This window comes from Gymnoscopelus microlampas, assembly GCF_963454915.1.
Source record: "Gymnoscopelus microlampas genome assembly, chromosome: 17".
NCBI classification, from domain to species: domain Eukaryota; kingdom Metazoa; phylum Chordata; class Actinopteri; order Myctophiformes; family Myctophidae; genus Gymnoscopelus; species Gymnoscopelus microlampas.
Window position 1 is genome coordinate 30,155,780 of NC_139954.1, and position 19,851 is coordinate 30,175,630.

Consider the following 19,851-nt stretch of genomic DNA (forward strand, 5'->3'; position numbering starts at 1 on the left):
TCTTGAAATCTTGAAAGTTTTCATCTCTTTCTCTCTAGCTCAGTTAATGATATCTTTTTAGAATTTGTTTTATTTTATTTTCATGATTAGCAGATCTACAAACTCTGCTTTTTTTGCTATTTGTTTTAGATCAATTATAGGGCTTACGTGGTTAAGGGCCTGTTCATTGTAGCAGCGTGGAGGAGGAGGGGGATGGAGGGTTGGGCGGTAGGGGTGAGGCTCAACAGCCTTAACCCCTAGATCTCACCCTTGTTCGAGCGATGTACGTCACTCGGCTATATGGCGGAAACAGGGTGACATTTAAGAAACTAAAAATTCTCCCAACATGCAAATGAGTACAGGGCTTCCGACATGCTGGGAGCTGAATACATGTCCTGTATAATATATGCTAATTATACAATCTGGCCATTTATTTATATTCAAGCCTACAGAAAAGACATTGTCTAAGTTGATCAAACGTGGTGGACCAATGTTGGACCAACTTTTAGTCATAGTTTCCATGATCCTGTGTTTGCAGTGTATTTTTTTCTTCCGCTCTTACATGACATGTTGGTATATTGCTGGCTGTTGACTGAATAGGTGATATTTGTCAGTGGAACAACAATGTGTATCAGAGGTTTTGTTCAGAAAAGAATGATTGTTCCAGAAGGTCTGCTAGCAGAGAGACACAGACCTGCTGCTGATGGGCATTCACTCACCCACTGACCAGGCATTATACCCCTATTGCATGAACAGCCACTGCCTAAATCCAATTATACCAACCTGAAAAGACACATTTTCCATAGCCAGAAACACAATATGCATTTTATATACCCTGGTCATATCACATGAGGGAGCACATTGATGAAATGTTAATCAATAATAACCTTTTGTCCCAGATTGACCTACTTTATTTTGCCAGCACATAAAGCAAAGAAATAGATTGCAGCATAATGGGATGTGGAAGTGACTGTGTTTCAAGGTCAGAAGTGGTAGGCTGATGTGATTGGTCCATTTGAATCCAGAGAGAGAGAGAGACAGACAGACAGACAGACCATGCTCTCCAGTGTGTTGAGACTAGTGCCAGGCCTGTGCTGCTGATGCCACACCTACTCTCTAGGTCAGGATCTGGGCCAGGGTTGGAGCAGCTAGGTCACTGGGTGAGAGCATGGAACAACAGGTGTCAACAAAGCTGATGCTTTTACCACTGTGCATTTAATTAAAGGGGAATGACCTGGATTAGAAATTGACATTTGGTAATCAAGTGAGGGGTCGCACTCAGAGTGGCAAGACCTTTGAGCTTCTTTTATTTCTCCATATGCCTTCACTGCACTAGAAATTGAGCACTTTCTCTTTGATATGTACAAAACTGATATTATTTATCTATTTATTTATTCTTCCAATGTAGTTGTTATGCCAATTACTCCCTTGTGTACATAGTCCCTGTCACTGCTGTGCTAACCCCTGCTGCTTGGTCTTGGGGAGGGTGTAGACAAGCACATTTGTCTCCTCTTGGAGATACCCTGCCTGGTCCCACCCACAAACATGGCCTTTGTGGTCCCATCCACAAACATGGCCTGAGCTAGGCGCTCCAGCGAACAGTGTTCGCTGGAGCGCCTAGCCAGGCTGCAGGCACCGGGGAGGATTCGAACCCCAGTCTCCACGATGGTGGGCAGAAACTTTACCAGTTACCACTGTGCCACCTGGACACCACTTGATTATTTTTTCATGACTTTTGACTTATATTTCAAATTGTCAATGTTCACCATGTGGCAAGGTTCCCCCTGTTATGAGTGATAAATATTTAGGAACTGAAGGATTTTTTATGTTGTGGCATCGGTTGGAATAGGAGATATTAGCCTACAGTAAGTGAGAAGATAAATAGTTGTGTTTGCCAGCTAATCTGCTGCAAGGTCATCTTTAGGGAGTGCGAGGGATTCTCTCAGAATACACTTTAGACTGCTTTTGAACTGTGGGAGTGCACTGGTGGAGGACTGTTAAAAAGGGAGACTGTAGGATTGAGCTGTTGGCAGGGTGCCCATGGAGCACATTCAACCCTCCACAGATAGCTCTTTGTCCTCGTCTCTTTTGCGCAGCTGCTAAACAACCGTAAGACAAAAGCATCTGGGGCTCCCCGTCACACTAATAAGAAGTGTTCACCATATGAAGAGCTGAGCTGAGCCGAGCTTCGACAGCTTCGGTCCATTTGCACGCAGCCAACGGCTACGTGTCGAGATGTATTGCAGACTTTTAAAACGTGAACCTGTGTAACCCTCTTACTTCCTCCATGCCTCCTCAGGGCTCTGTGAAAAGAAATCCTTTTACTGATTTGGTGTACATCCTTAGCAGCTGTAGTAGTAGTTGTGTTTAAGAGAGAGAGCATGAGAAAGAACTAGAAATAAGCTAAACAGAGCTGTTAGTGTCAAGCAAACCGGACCACCATCAACAACACTATGAATTCCTGCTCCACAACGACCTCCATTCTTCAGAAAGCAACAGCTGTAAAAATGAAAGACACTACTCACATCTCGCATCTCGGAAATCCTAATATACACCTACAGTAAGATATTTAAAGACTTTTTTGTGACAACGGGGTCACAAAGGCCCATCTTATGTGCATACAATGAACATTTGTTCCTCTAGTGCTTCTGAAAACAGTGCAGCTCATCTTGGATGTTGCGTAACATGCACATGATGCTTCCTTACTCATATTGTGGGGACAGTGCCGCATGTGACATCCTGGAACTTGTGTTTTGAGAGGGCAATGACCTTGATGGACTCACTGTCCAGGAATCTTCTTTCTGTTCAGCGAGGCTTCCAGGCAAGACTTGAATTCTCCGCTTATCATCCTCCAGAGAATGCGTTGATAGGCATGAAAAGGCACTTCTGTCAAGCAGATGAAAATCTGGAATGGCCGATTATTTTTCCCGGATAAAAGCAACAGCTGCAGGAAACCCAATAGCCGGGGGAGGGTGTCAGTGGGGAGCGTTCGGTTCACAGACTTTCGGGATCGAGGAAACGGCGTGAAAATGTGTGCGCCTAATTTGCTTGTTCATTAAATCTGTTAGTAAATGAACTTTGAGCACTTCAAGGACAAATAAAAGTCTGTCTCCCAAGGGCAATAATGTGTTACATTAATGTCATCGCCACACCTGTTGCTTCAGTATTAGAGGGTTTCGTGTCACTTACGGTTGCATTACAGAGGAAATGAGAAGTGAAAATATCGCAGGGCTCTGAACCAAGAGAAAATTAACCAAATGAACCCTGACGTCCATGTTCTGGGGAATGTCATAATCTGCCGAGGGAGGCGAGGGAGGTAGTCCATCAGAGGCGGCGCCACCAGTAGGTGAGCTTGTAGATCGGCTATTTTAGATCGGCTATTTTCAGCAAACTCATTTGGTGTAAAGGAAAAATAGAAGGGGACCAAGTATAGACCCCTGGGGTACCCCAGTCAACTGAAGTGTGAACCCACCACAAAAGTGCATGGCCAGTGAGAATGGCTACATTCATTTCAACATGGAGCATCCGTGCGCTTATGCTTGCGCATCCTGTGGGTTTCCTGCTTAAGTGGTTAATACAAACTAGCAGGAGGAGGGGGGATCCCAGATGTTCTGAAATGCAGCTTGATCCCATTATTACTACACAAAGACCAGGGGAGAGCGGTTAGCAATGTAGAATATCATATCTGCACCACCACGGAGGGGTCTCGGAAGTCATCTTAGCTTTTGACCTCCACGCTATGAGAAACTAATACAATAGAGGGGCCACAGCTGAGGATGGGAAAGAAAGACGTTGGTGAAGGAGGTTGAACATCTGGAGTAACACGGAGCTTCGCTCTCACAGGGGTTGGAACAATAAAAAAAGCTTTGTAGAACTAGACTGTCAACGGTGCACCTTAGTAACCAGATACACATGAAATATCCGAGTAAGTGTTTCCTTGCCAAATGCCACGCTCAAGCTGTGGTGTGTGTGTGTGTGTTGTTGGTCTATGCGTAATGCATTTCGCACACTGTACACAGTAAAATCCAGAATGCTCATTTAACTGAAAGTGTACAAATGGACCTGTAAGAGTGATTGGACTATACAGTCACCACTGAGTATGACTGTGTACTTTGTTTTTACAGTATAGCCTTATATCAATAAAGTAATGATGACCCTGCCTCTCACAGGTCAGCGGTGGACTGTCCTCTACCAACCCGCGACAGTAAAATCCCCAGTGTTAATTTCTCCATTTGTAACTCTGAGAATGTACAAGTTACATGTGGACATTCTCAGAGTTAAATTCTCACTGAGTATCTTGCTGTCTACAGTACCAATTAGCAATTAGGTCCCATCTCTTTCTAGTGACGCTCGTTGTGCCCCTGTAACGTTATTATGTTCCACTGGAAACACTCTCACATGGGTCCGTCACATCAGTTGGGTCCTACAACATGGCTCCCACTACCATCGTGACTGTCTGGACTTGCACATTCTGTGCTGGGGTGGAAACGTCAGGTCGGACGCAGGGTCTCAGAGTCGGACCCATCGGACGCCAAAGGAGTGACCCTCGGCAGGACAATGGCATTAAAGCGATCCATGTTGTCAGCTGTTGTCATAGTGTTGATGGTGAATCCTGACACGGCTGGTGTGGGGGTGGGGGGGTGGGTCAGGCCTGTTGAGAACCCTGGCTAGGCTGAATGAAGAAGGACCCCCTCCACACGCACACACGCACACACACACACACACACACACACACACACACACACACCCCTTGTCCCTCTCCAAGGCTAGAATAGGGTAAATTTAGGGGTCAGAGGTGAGAGGTTGGCAGTGTGACGTGGAAAACAATGGGGCTGGCTGGGGCTGGGAGAGAGACGGAGAAAAAGACCCCAGCAGCTGGGAGAAAAAGAAGGGTGGAGTGAGGGGTAGAGATGGAGACGGGGGGGCTTATGGGAAGCCCCCGAGATTAGTCGAGTCTCTGCTGTCTTCATGCCTCTGTGGTTCATTACGTCTCTATTGTGTGTGTGTGTGTGTGTGTGTGTGTGTGTGTGTTTGCGTATCGGCATGTGTTTGCATGTGTGTTTGCCATGCCCATGTGCCCTGCCTGTGTGACAAGTGGGAGAATGAAAGAGCTCCTTTCCCAACTTAATGTTATTCACCATCGCAGCAGCTGGAGCGTGAGAACCTCTGGGGTGCAAACATTTCTGAAGTCATGAGAAACACGAAGCACATATGGAACCTGGAACATCGACAACCATAAGAAATGTCACGCACTCAACAATATTTCCAGAAATGGAACGGCTGCACTGTTATATAATCTGTCACTCTCACATATAAGCATGGCATAATCTGCCACTCTCTCACAAATCAGCTTGTTATTGTTTGTCTTTCTTCTTAATTTTGCTTGGTACAACATGTTTTATTCATCATGCCATTGTGTGTGTTTCATAAGTAATGTTATTGTTACTAACATATCTTCATCAAATTCATGGCTCTTTACAAGTATTCCACAGGAGTAGCTGGCTCTCCTCCAAACCAAGGTCTTATTTATGTATTTATTTTTGGGGCCTTTGTCAAGCCTTTATTTGACTGTGCCAGTGGAGAGAGACAGGAAATACAGAGACGGGGTAGGCCTGCCTACACACTATTTACTCCTCCTGTCCTGCTAATATCTCTATAATTGGAGTGAAAATATTTTCAATACCTGTTATGTTAGTCTCTCAAGACATAAAGGCCGCTCAATGAACGGTTGCACAATCAGCTAAATATAACACAGCTAAGGATGATAGACAATGTATTTAAAGGATTAACTTTCCTTTGGTGAGATTTATTCCTGCCCCTAATTATGTCCAGCACCATTGTTTCAGACAGTTGTAATAGGCACGCTGTATCAGAATGACTGATTGGCTGGGTGGGGGCTGATCATAGTCGTTTGTCAGCGGGGTGGAGCTCATTTGTAGAGCTGCTGCTGCTGAGGGTGGATGTGCTTTCCTCCCTTGAGAGATAAACCTGATTTGATACTTTGTGTTTTTCTTTGATCTGTAAGCTGACGACGAGTTGCGATGCGTCGTGAGCTTATAGATTGGCTATTTTCAGCAACACCATTGTACGATGGAGTATAAATTAAAGAGTGTGGAAGGGACAGTCTGAGTCAGATTAGAGGAAAAGAGAGATTACAACATGTAATCACAGCATGGGGGCCGTGATGATTACATGTTCCATGCCTCTACATAAGGAGAGCTATCTTGGAGGATAGTGTGAGGTTCTTAATCTGAAATAAATATGAAAATGATCTTTTTGAGAAATGTACAAGTACTGTATGTTGGCAAGCGAGAATACATATATTGAATGTACAGTATTATGTCTGTAGGAGAATTATTGAGGTTTCTGTAACCCTAGCTTTTGATATGTGATATAGTGAGGTATTGAGGCCTTTCCTGCCAGTAGAATGGAAAATCTCATATGTTCTTTCAGTGGGTTCTTTGATTCCAGTGGAATTATTGAAAGAGCCGCATTTAGCTATGTGGGCTAAACTGTATATTATATGCCTTATTTATTCTGATAGCCTTATGTTCTCTGGGGAAATGAAATTCTGCAGTGTTAATTTCCTTGGCAAACTAGAGTGACAATAACTTAACTTGGAGAGGTGCGTACATGTGTACTTGGTTAATCTATTGGGGTGGTAAAGTCTAATTTGTACATTGTTATATGACAAAGCAATGTGATCTGATCGCACAACATACATCATGCCTTAAACATGATACACCATAATGAGACTGGTGCACCTCCAGAAGAAAGGCAACGTTTAAACATTCATGTTGTCTTGCTCTACCAGGAAACAATAGTTTGTTTTTGTTTTTTTCCCCACACAATGATGTTCATGACCATATATAAACAAATAGCAAAATATACTCCAACAACAATGAGAAATTGAATTGACTGCTTTCCATTATTACTAAGTTCTATTAAAAGCAAAACAAAAAACACCCATTCTCCTATTTCAGTCTCTCTCTCTCTCTCTCTCTCTCTCTCTCTCTCTCTCTCTCTCTCTCTCTCTCTCTCTCTCTCTCTCTCTCTCTCTCTCTCTCTCTCTCTCTCTCTCTCTCTCTCTCTCTCTCTCGTTTCTGCTATCCCAGCCCATAATTGTTGTCATGACTCCAGCATGAAAGTCTTGTTGCATTGGGTTTTTCCACCCGTGCCAATGTTCCCCAAGTCATGGTGGCAGTTCCAAGGTAGAGAAGGAAGCCTGAGTAATATGAAGCATCTGTGCCTCGCTGAAGCAAACAGCGTGACCAGTCCAAAACCACAGTGGCGGTGAAGGTGCCAGAGAGCCAGAGTCTTCAAGTCATTTTTAGAGGAAAAATATGGCCGCTAAGCATCTCTTGAGTGTTGCTTCCTTTCCAGACCTAGCACGATAGCACCAAAAACATGCAATTATAGAAGTGCTGAGTCAGACGTCCTGGGGATTATTTGGTCAAACACTAGCAATTACAGTGAAGGGAGAATTCCAACCAGAGAATAATACAACGGAAGGTATTTACATGCCAAACCATAGAGCTATAGCATGTCTTGCAAGTGGTTAAAAGAGAATACTTGCTAGGGCTTTTTATTTAGCAACACATTGCGTGAAGCTGGTGGGTGGCATGTGATGATGTTATCTCATGCCCTTACTACCCCACTGGACTTGGGTGAACAAGATTTCTTCCCCTGCCTGTTTAGTTGCTCGTTCAGAGAAATCTCCGCTTATTGATAAGTCTGGGAAATCTAAACTAATTGAATGGGCTTGGATGGTGGATAAAACCAGCACTAACCTACAGTACTGCTTTGAAACCCAATCCTGATAACGTTCACTTCCAATATGGGCCGCCCTTAATTATTTAAAATGGTTTAAATAGCAGATCTACAAGCTCATAACACATTGTGATGTGACACGTTGTGAGCTTGTACATCAGCTATTTTTGCTATATGTCCACCACGACAAAGTATATAGGGCTTAAGTGGTTAATGTTCTTTAGTTGAGCTATACTGGGAAGCTCCTTTGTGTGGATGTGTGCATGCTGAACAAATATTGGATGAGTAAGAGTCATGGTGAAATCTAACCGCTTAAGGAATTAAAACAACAGCAACACAGCAGCACTATTTTTAGCCAGCTCTTTAGAAATCCCTCAAACATAAACAGTTTCTCTGCACTCCTCAGATTAAGTTATTCTTTCCATTGTGTTAAGAATAGTGTATGCGGCAAGGCAGTTTGCTTTGCAATAGTCAAGGCATGTGACATTTTAAATGCAGATCGCTCTTGAGATGAAAGCTGTAAACAAACCACAAGTTTCAAATACACTATTCTTCATGGCATAAATCAACAGGCCTCGGATTCAGAGTCTTTGCTGAGCGTACTGTCTTTTGTCTGACATCGCAAACAGGAAGTAATAGCCTCATTACGAGGATGCCCATTGCAGTTTCACCTCTTGTTCTCCAGGCGTCTTGCTGTAATGAATGAGGACAGTTTCTCTTTAATGGCCAAGCCTATCAGCAATATATGAAGAGGAATTATCTCTTGGGGGCTTTAGACAGTGCGTTTAGTCATTATGGGGCAGTATTAGCTGGACTTCTGTCTCCTGGGATGTGCTGGGAGCATAAGACCTGATCTAGTATTACTCACATGGCAGACTTTCATCTTCTGTGAAAGTGTCTAATTTGCTTGGAACAGCTTTGGGAGCATTTTTCGTAGATGAGTCTACATGTGCTTGTTGAAATTAAACGTACTGTATATCATGTAGACCTTCACTTGTTTCTGTTCTTGTTCAGGCTCATGGTGTAAATAGGTCATCAAACAAGTGAATGGGTCTGTATAATGGGTTTGTGGACTAGCCTTTTTGTGAACAAATCAATGGCTTGGATGCCAAACGTGAAGTCAGAAATATAGAATGCATTGACGTATGAATGGGGCCTACATACCAAACTAGGTCAGTGATGCAGTTAGTTTCAGGCCAGGGAGGCCCTCAGCATGCCACAGTACAGTAAGATCAATTCATAACATGCAACATAACATGTTACACATAGTAGAATTGTTTGAGGGGAGGGAATACTCTCATGCTTTATTTGAATAATTTCCCAGTTCTGATTGTCAAACATTTTCAAGTACGTTGTTTACTAATATAATAATAATATATAATAAGTACAATTTTCTCTGGTCTTCTTCAAACATACATTGTACTGTAAATGTACATTCAATTGTCCAAACCTGTCTCCTTGACTTGCTTTCTGCTCAGTTTAAGGTGTTGGCATGGCGAGTACTTTTTTTTTGCAGACTGTATTGGTGTGTGGTGATGAATGGTGTTCAGGCTCAGGCATATCGGCCTGGCTCCATGAGAACTCCTTCCTCTGTATGGGCCAAGCAGGGCGCAGATTCCTCACGGGTGACTGAGCACAGAGGAGCATTCAAACCCGCGGTCTCACCGCATAAAGACTGACCCACAATGAGCCCTCCGTCATTTGACTATAGGCCTCATCATCATTCAGACTGTGGCCTTGACAATGGGGGTGGCACTGTGTCTTAAGGACTGAGCATGACGTGCTCACGCTATGCTTTGCTTCTGCCACCTATATGGTTATTCTCACAGCCATTCATCCAATCACAGCTGTTTCTCTGCCCTGCACACTTTTTTTTTTGTTTGGTGAGACATTAGAGGATGAAAACCGATGTATGTTGGTTAAGGAATTACTGCTTTTCGCTATTAATGCGTTATAAATGTGTTGATGACAATCCAATCAGTGACGCCTTGACTATCAGCTATCAAAGAGGAAGATTTGACTCACTGGCTCACGTATTTCATAAGATAATTATCAGGCTCAGCATAATGCTGAAGCTTATTGGCTAACTCTGCATTTGCAACGGGCTATGGTACCCCCCCACGACCCCCCCCCCCCCTTCTCTCTCTACAAAGATAATGTCAACTCTCATGGTGGTTTTACAGGGCTGACAGCGAAGAAGCTGGCAGATTAGAGTGTTGGCGTTTGCTGGGGTGGGATCCCTGCTAAGTTCACTTCCCTGACCCCGGAGGCACTCCTCCCCTGCTGCTTACCCCCCCCCCCCCCCCACTGCCCTCCCCCCGCCGTCGTGAGCTCTGGTATCCGTGAGAAGACCCCACTGCAACACAGCACTCCGGCCAGCGCTCCCCTCTGAAAGCCCTCTCCCTCATTAGCATGCCTCAGGGGTCTCCTCCTGCCTGCAAACACAGCCTCTCCTCCTCCGATGTCTCCCTCCCTCCCTCCCTCCCTCCCTCTGTCTATCTTTCCGCCCTGTCTGTTTGTGCTATACTCGCCGTCTCGGGTTGCCGCTTCTCACCATATCCTCGTTTGCTCGTTTGTTATTTTGGCCTCCTCTTCATGTTGTCCCCCTTCTGTCCCGCTCTTCTTTTTTTGCCCTCTTCAGTTCCTTGTCCGCGTCTCTGCCTGCCCTCCCCGGTCCCCTTGTTCTCTGGCTTTCAGACACCTCTTCCCTCATCTGTTTGCACTGAGCTGTCCCTCCCTCTCTCTCTCCTCGCGCGGCGGAGAGGTGGTCAGCCTTCCCTTCCTGTGTCCTTTCATGTGAGTTGGTTAAAGTCACCAGATGGAGGGAAGACAGCAGTCAGAGGTTGCTAATGAATGCTGCAGGAGCAGGGGGCATATGGTGCAAATCAGAGGATGAAGGGGTCAGGCTCTGCACCCCCACAGCCCCCCCTCAGCTCCCACACACACACAGCCCCCCCATTCAGCCCCCTCCATCCCTTGTGCTGTAGTCAGATGGGAAATAGAGGAAGGTGATTGTGGGGCTGACATGCATTCTGCCCCTGCACACACATAAACACACACGCACGCGCACGTGCGCGCACACACACACACACACACACACACACACACACACACACACACACACACACACACACACACACACACACACACACACACACACACACACACACACACACACACACACACACACACACACAGCACAGAGTAGGGCTTTCATCCACTGAGCAAAAGGGGAGGGCGACTCTCCCACACACATCCCTTCCTGTGATGTAACAAACCCCATTCTCACTGGGCATGCAGCCCCTGATTGCCATTCATGGTGCCACTCTGAGACTCAGACAGGGACGCCTCAGAAGAGGGAGCGTCCTCAGGGGGTGGTAAAGGGTTTGTGTGTGTTTGTGCACCGGCCTATGTGTGTGTTTGTGCACCGGCCTGTGTGTGTGTGTGTGTGTGTGTGTGTGTGTGTGTGTGTGTGTGTGCGCGCGCGTGCATGTGCATGTGCATGTGCATGTGCATATGCATGTATACAATATGTCTCTGTACCCAAACTGAGTCCCCCAAACACCCAGTGCAAATAGGACAGACGCACAATCGTTCCTGTGCAATTGGATTGCATGTGACGTATGGCCGGAGCAATAGGTTAACAGGCGGCGTGCACAGAGCTCAGCCTAATCCTGTCTGACAGGAAGAGCCCTTGCATCTATGATCTTGGAGAGGAAGAGTGACATACAGGGGAGACCCTCAGCCCTGCCTTGAGTCAGTCATTCAGGACAGAGCGATAGGGCGGAGAGAGAGAGAGACAGAGTGGTCGGTTAACGTGCGAGGGAGGACAAGAGCAAGTGAAGGAGGGCGAGTGTGTGTGGGGGAGAGAGAGAGAGAGAGAGAGAGAGAGATAGGAGGAGAGAATATTGCTGAAAGGAGGCATTTTTGTAGGATTGGATAAAAACAACCATGGAAACTACATCAGAGGAGAACCAAGAGCAGAGCCTGGACAAAAGAGGTACCAATGAGCACCGACAAAGAGACAGTTTAGTTCTTTTCACTGCTTTGTTTATTGGGGCTTTAACCTACTTGAGCAGGCATGGTTTCACGTCACACAATAGAAGGGAGACTCTGTTCAGCAGGGGACTCATTCTTAGCCATTGTCTCAGGGAATTTCTCATTTGCCCATAGCTTCACTGCAGACTCTTCTACCGGCAATGTGATGTGAGTGGAACTGTTGATATTTCACTTGCACCTCGTGCATCATGCAGCGTCGCAGTTGAGGGCACGCTTCAAGCGTTTTCTGGAAACTGCTGTCTGTATGCTTGTGTGTGATCTATTTACTTTCTGCCTCTTTGTTGTTGTCACATCTGTCCATGTCTGCAGGATGAGGAGGGATGTTTGAGATTCTCACTGCTACTTCCACTATTAAGGACAAAAACTGCCGCCGCGTCAATAGTAAATCAATGAATCGATCAGTCCTCGGGGCATGTTTCTGGGGGGGGGGGGGGGGGGGGGTCGATGATTAATGAGGTGCATGAGAGGCTGGCAAGGACAAAGACAGCGAGACACATTAGGGAGTAGGCATCCTGGTCCCACGCGCTGACAGTAATGATGATGATACTCACACCATAGAGAAAGGGAGAGAGAGAGAGACAGCAAGAGAGGTTCCACTATTGGGGAACAAAATGCACTAAGTAGTTACAAACATGCAACCCCCATTGTTAGAATCAACAGGATTCATTGATCCTCTGCTCTTTGAGCGGACTACATCCAGGTCAGGATAATGGTGACACTGTTCCACGCACACATTCCCAAGTAATGATGCCAGTGTCAGTGTGGTTATGACTTTTATTAATGATGTGGAAGTTGTTGTTTAGAATGATGTTCAGAACATCACATTTTTGTTGTTCAGAATGTTGTTCAGAACATCACATTGTTGTTGTTCAGAATGTTGTTCAGAACATCACATTGTTGTTCAGAATATCACATTGCCTTCATTGTGTTTTGAGCTGTCTGATGGAGTTCAGAGTTTTGAAATTCCATTTGAAAGGAGTGTTGCTCTGGATCGGCTCCACTGTTGGCAAGGCTACAGAGGAAAAGGAGGTTTATTGCAATTTGTTTAGCATTGTGCCTTTGTTTACCACATGCATACACTCATAAAGACAGGCACGCGCATGCATGCGTGCGCGCACACGCACGCACGCACGCACGCACATAAACTCTCTCTTTCTCTCCCTCTCTGTCTATCTCACACTACATTTAGGAGCTATTGTGTCCATTATTACCCCCTTACTGGTGATGATTAACCACTTAAGCTCTAGATACTTTGTCGTATGACAGAAATAGCAGATCTACAAGCTCACAACATGTTGCAATGTGAGGTGTTGTGAGCTTGTAGATCTGCTATTTTTGCTCTTTTTGTAAATAAAACGAAATATTTGGAGGGGGAAAAAATGAAAATCTGCCCAAAATAGGGACGCCAGTGTTAATGTGGTTAAACATAGTGTGCATCATGCCACCATCAGCTCTGCAGTCTGCATCTCTCATGCAGCCATGGGTGAGCTGCAGTCACAAGCCATTAGCTAACAGAGTATATGTTTCCCTTGTAAGATAAGTAAACAGCAGGATCGCTTCAGATGAGTTTGGAGGGTAAAGGCCCCCCCACAACCCCCCTGAGAATGGCTATAGCCATTAGCGTGTTTTAAGTGGCGTTCCTCTGCATGTGTGGAGTGTGGAAAATCAGAGTACTTCTCATAAATGGTGTTTTGGCGACTCTCCCCAGCAGAGCAACAACAAACAGCAACACATCGCATTAGCGGCGAAAAAAAATCACATCTGCTAGTAATGATGTCTGATTTAGGACTTCATCTTGGTATTAGCTGGTTAGAGTTGCCTTGAAGCCTTTTTTTTAATGGTTAAGAACTCAGTGGGGGAGACAGAAGCAGAAGACTTGGGTTGTCCTCATCATAAAGAGAACTGTGCGTGTGTGTGTGTGTGCGTGTGTGTGTGTGTGTGTGTGTGTGTGTGTGTGTGTGTGTGTGTGTGTGTGTGTTCGCGCACACAGGTACTGTAAATAGTGAGACTGTGTAGAACGTAGGCTCTGTTTACATGGCTCTTTCCAGTGACGGTCCCAGCTGTTGGAAGATTGCAGCGGTCTGGCGCTTTGTAATGCTGTCAGGCTGTGTTCACGTGATGGGTTCGGTTGCCGAGGGGATGGAAGGGGTTTTGATGAATCTGGGCCAGCTGTGTGTGTGTGTGTGTGTGTGTGTGTGTGTGTGTGTGTGTGTGTGTGTGTGTGTGTGTGTGTGTGTGTGTGTGTGTGTGTGTGTGTGTGTGTGTGTGTGTGTGTGTGTGTGTGTGTGTGTTAGGGGGAGGCTTGTGTGTGATGGAGTGGTCTGAGGAGCATGGGAGCCATGGTGATGAGACATAGCAGTGCAGTTTTGGGGGACCTGCTGGGTCCAAACCCTCCTCCTCTCTGTGTCTCTCCCCATGTTTGCCTACACTGTAAAATCCTGACTGTTAATTTAAATCAGAGAGTGTCCAAATATAACCAAGTGGACCTGTACGGGTTTGGACACACTATGTAACCTTTGTTTGTGAATTTTCAATTTGTATGCTAGAGTATGTTAATAAAATAGAACTTATATACAATTGTATTGTTTTTGTATTTGGTCTTCCTGCTCTTCTATTGAGACATTTATATGCTGTGGTCAGGTTTGACCACTATACTGGTTGACAATTTCTCCCCTGAGCAAGCAGGCAGGCTATATTAGCTCAGTGGTAAAAAATGTCAGCAGTTGTGCAGGGGAATCTGGGGTAAGGACATAAAACTTACAGAGTGAAGCTCTGAAGTCGTGAGCTTTTCCCATTATATGAGTACATTTTTTACCATCACAGATATGAACACTCCAGATTTCTGACACACGGTATCCTCCTGGAGGAGGGGGGGTGTGGTTGGTTGTGTGGGGTGGGGTGGGGCGGCTTCTCAGTGCCCTCACTGCCCACCCATCTTCACCCACCGTATAGCCCCCGCCATTGTGTCCGTGCTGTGTGTTGGGCTCACAGTAGTGTTGATTTTGACAGCAAATTTTGATTTAGTTTTATTTCATAGTCTTTTGAATAAAATTCCATTTAGTTTCAGTCATGTTTTAGTCATCTGAAATGTTTTAGTTTTTCTCTAGTTTTAGTCGACTAAATATCATAAGTAGATTGTAGATCTGCTATTTTCAGAGCGCAACCAACATAAAATGACTTGTCTTTTAGTTCTACTGGATCTCTTCTCCACTAGTCCCTCACTAACATTTTAGTCTAGTTTTTATTTGTTGACGAAATTGTGAATATAGTCATTGTAGCTTAGTTTTTTATTTCCTTTTGGAAAAAAGGTAGTCGACGAACATTTTACGTCATAGTTTTAGTCGACGAAATCAACACTGGCTTACAGAACAGAGGTCTGCAGCGCCGGTGACTCTGTGAGGGGGGTGGGGGGGGGTCTGTCCTGCTGCAGCCACGCGGGCCGGAAGAGCAGGGCAGTGGATCGGCGGTGCTCTGAATGGCCCCCGAGAGCCCAATGTGATGAACAGCACTTACCACTTCACACACTGGCTCTTTGTATCACAGCCTTCCTCTCTGTGTGTCCCTGAGGGAGAGTCTGTCCTTCTGTCTGTCTAGTTTATCACTCTCTCTCTCTCTCTCTCTCTCTCTCTCTCTCTCTCTCTCTCTCTCTCTCTGTCTCTGTCTCTGTCTCTCTCTCTCTGTCTCTCGTTCTCTCAGCATCACTCTCCCTCCCTCTGCATCACATTTAGCTCTCTCTGCCCCTCTCAGCCTGCTTGTGATCCGAGGCCACAACAACTGCAAAAGCTCGAGACCGTCATTAAAACCTCAGCCACAACAGATTGTCCCCGTCTCTTTCTCTGTTTTCTTCGGCCTTTGTTTATGTCTCTGTTTGTTTCTGTCTCTCCCCCCCCCCCCCCCCCCCCCTGCTTTCATTCATGTGGCGATGAGATGTTGAGCGGAGAAGAGTCTTGAAGTGGCCCTTGAGGTCTAAACGCCGGCAAATCAGCCGGGGCCTGGCTGGGAGCATGTGAAAGTCATCAAAGAGGAGGATTCAAAGAAAGATCCAATGTGATTCTCATTTGCAGCGCTCCGTTCATTTCAGAGCGTGCCGGGCAGGCCGGCTCCATTTTGTGCGCCTGCGTGCACGTTGTCATCCAGTGAGTAAACAACTCCTGCTGACCTGATCACCTGCGGGGGAGGAGGACTGCTGTACAGGACTGTAATATCCTGTATGCCGTAAAGTGAAGAAACAGAGTCTTTTCTGGTCCCCGGGGGAGCGGAAATTGCTTTCACAGCTTCACCCTGCTGATTGCTGCTCAGATGGCTTTGATGAGCGCACCAAGGGGGGGGGGGGGGGGTAGGCAGGGACAGGAGTTAAGTGTTGCTTAGGGATACTTCGACGACACATATACTGGGGTTGAACCTGCTACTTTCCGATTCCCAGACGGCCTTTCTACTCACTCATCTACGTTACTGTAGTGTCTTATACTGTAGGCCTGTGTTGTGCAAGTGTGAGTGTACACAGTAAAATCCTCGGTGACTTTTTATCCATTTGTAGCTCTGCGGGATTGTACGAATGTAACCAAATCCATTTGGTCCTGTATCATATCAGAATATGTGATATAGGCTGCCTGACGATAGTAATATTTCTATAGCGATCCTAAGATTACTGCAGGAAGCCCAGGTTCACTGTAAATCTATTCACTGGGATAACCAATGAACATTAGTCCAATCTACCATCTATAGTCCTTTGTGTATGAATGCTAAAGACTTTGTGTCGAGCTTTGATGTTTTTTTTTTGTCTCGCTCATTAAGTAACAAGAAGAATTATTTTACAGTGGTCCTGTGTGAACAGAGGATCATTCGTGAGGTCACTTAATCGTTAAATCCACGTTAGTGGGTCTTTCCTTGTGCCAGTGTTGGTTCAGTTAGCCAAAACAGTATTATTACTAACGAGCCAACATGTCCACTCCAGCTGTGAAAATACCACCTCAGATTTATAGAGTTATTAAACATAACACCCAGTCAGAGGCACAAGGCTTCTCCATTGAGAGAAAAAGATCTTTGTTCATGACAGCAACGCCTGTGTGTGTGTGTGTGTGTGTGTGTGTGTGTGTGTGTGTGGGGGTGTGTGGGGGTGTGTTGGTGACATCATATACAGCGTTATCATGCGTGTTTAAACCAGTAACCCACTACGGGCTTGGAATTTGGAAAGCAGGCCACTGTGGTGTAGAGGACGGAAATCAAATGGATTGTCCATTGATTGGATCGTTAGCTTTTAGTGACGTACACGTTCCGTCTCGTGCTGGACCATGTTCGAAACGAATGGCAAACATTGATGCGTCGTTCTGACCTCCTCTGTGACAGGAAACTGGGGCATAGGGTCAAGGTGTTGCTTCATCACAGCATCAACTCATTCAAGCACACAGCCGCTTAGTCCCCAAGGTAGAGATTCACTGTTTGTTCAGTGCTACAGTTTGTGATGCATTTACTTGTAGGATATAGGTCAAACTGTGGCAGCGACACATTTTCACAGTCAGATCCATTTGGATGGAGGTCGTCACACGATGCTGACTGCCTGTCATGATAATGTCACGGCAAACAGGGCCACACTAGCTTGGTTTTCAGAGTGTTAATGTAATCAAAGCCATGATGCGTTTCAAGGCAGCGTTGGAAACCAAACAGATGCTTAATGAGTCAGACAACCTTGCTCGCTTTCTAAATGAAGCTTGTCAGAACTGTCAACTTGTAGTTGTACTCCACTGAATCCATCATAATATCAGTGTGACTGGCGTTATTGCCTCTGTCACTCATGAACCATTTTAATACAGGCGTAATTTGGCTGCAGATAAACCGTTGTCACGCCTCACATCAAAAAAAGGATTGAAATCTCTTCGAGAGGGATTTGTTACATCCCTCTCGAAGAGCTCATGGGTGTGAGTGCAAATATGGAGCCTTCTCAAGCCAGATCTAAAAATCACCCGACCCAACCATTACAAGAGCAGAGCGTTTCGCCAGATTGTTTTTATTTCATGTTTAGAATCAGTGGTTCTCAAAGTGGGGTCCAGGGACCCTCGGGGTTCATTGAAAGGGGTTCCAAATGGACCCTTACAGGCAGTGGTGGAAAAAGTACTCAAATGTTTTACTTAAGTAAAAGTATCAATACTGCAATGTAGAAGTACTCCGTTACAAGTAAAAGTCCGGAATTTACTTGAGTAAAAGTACAAAAGTATTGGTATCAAAATGTACTTAAAGTACCAAAAGTAAAAGTACTAAAATGTTTGAAAATAGCAGATCTAGAAATAGCCTAAGTATAAAATAAGGCTAAAGTGGTTAACGTGTGTTTTATAATGTAATAATTTAGATCTGCAAAGTAACTAGTAAGTAACATTTTCAATTAATTGTAGTGGAGTAAAAGTACATTATTTGCCTACTAGATGTAGTGGAGTAGAAGTATAGACATTTTAAAATACTCCAGTAAAGTAAAAGTACCTCAAAATTGTACTTAAGTACAGTACTTGAGTAAATGTACTTAGTTACTGCCTGTAAACTCTAAGAGTTATGGGGGTTCCTTGAAATATAAAACGCTTGAGAACCCACTGGTTTAGATCAGAATCACCAGACACAACCAATACAAGAGCAGAGTGTTTCAGCAGAGTGTTTTTATTTTATGTTTAGGCTCATATCCTGTGGAGCTGTGCTCCCATGCCTGCTCACCCTCCCCAACATGTTCATCAGAGAAATGTGGGCCGTGTTAGCGTAGCCACTCTGCCGCGGGCACACGCATTGGGTTGTAGTTATAACCTGCTGCCATGGCAACTCCTATTCACCAAGCGTGGGACAAAAATGTTTTCATCGCTCTTGTACCACACAAAGAGCCAAGATGAGCCTTCTGACTGTGAAACTATATTGCCCTGACCAGCAGTATAGTATATCTTTAAATTGACTTTGTCGTGGCAAGGGGTGCAAACACAGACACACTTTAAGTATTCTCACTTCATGCAAGAGTCAGGCAAATTATACAAATGTGTATTTCTGTGCTTGCCTATCACTCACAATGCTGTTTTAAATCGATAGAGGCTCAAATTCTTTTAACTTGTTGGCATACATGAAAGTTTCAATGTCTCAATTTCTGTCAGTGTGGTATTGTTGTGTCCTTACTTAATTGAATATAGGGACAGCAAGAGGTTCAGAAAAACTAGAACGTAGTCCCCTATTACCAGTAGGTAGTTTACAGTCAGATAATATATCTGTAATGATAGTGTAATATACTACTTTACTATGCAAACATGCCCTCAAAATGCCCCTGGTTTCCATAGGCTGCTAGCACCTGTCAGAGATGTTATATAGCCTATTCTGTGAAGGTCAATGTAGTTCTTTCAAGGCTAAAATAGTGTTAAGTAGATGAATTTGGATTACGCCGATGTCAAACAATGACTCTGGAGACTTGCTGTAGATATGAGGTAATCTGGGGAACACATAAATCTCATCCCCTTTACCGTGATGTCTTATAAATCTTAGCCTCCTGTTTTAAAATACAACATCCTCTCAGACACTTCCAATCAGGTCCACACATGTGGACCTGATTGGAAGCACATTGGTGACTGTTAACAGGTATCCACAGACTGTGCACTGTGGTGATTCAGCCTGTATCATCATCATAATAAGCTATATTATGCAAACATGGTTCACAACGTCGGGTCCAGGGACCACCAGGGGTTCAAATGGACCCTTACGGGTCTGTAACTCTGAGAGTGAACGAATGGAACCAAATGGTCCATTTGGTTACATTTGTAATTAAATGAACACTGAGGAGTTTACAGTGTGGATTGGAGTCCTACAGATAAAAATCATATCAAATGGGGGTCCATGACCTAATGCATATCAACCTGTTTTTTTATTTTTATTAAAAAGGTTGAGTCCTGTACTACTGTACAGTACAGTACATTACAGTGGACAGAACTAGGCAGACCAAACTGGCTCACTTCATTCAGATATCCTCTGATATCATGCATCGCCATTGATTTCCATTACAGCTTGGCTGACAGCCATCACACTGCCCTG

General features: G+C 44.9%; 1 protein-coding gene across 2 annotated transcripts in view; it reads left to right on the forward strand.

Annotated features, from left to right (window-relative positions):
- The window catches only part of gpm6bb (glycoprotein M6Bb), a 36,105-nt gene that overhangs the window by 5,102 nt on the left and 11,152 nt on the right, over positions 1-19,851 (forward strand). The gene's annotated exons all lie outside the window — the stretch shown is intronic.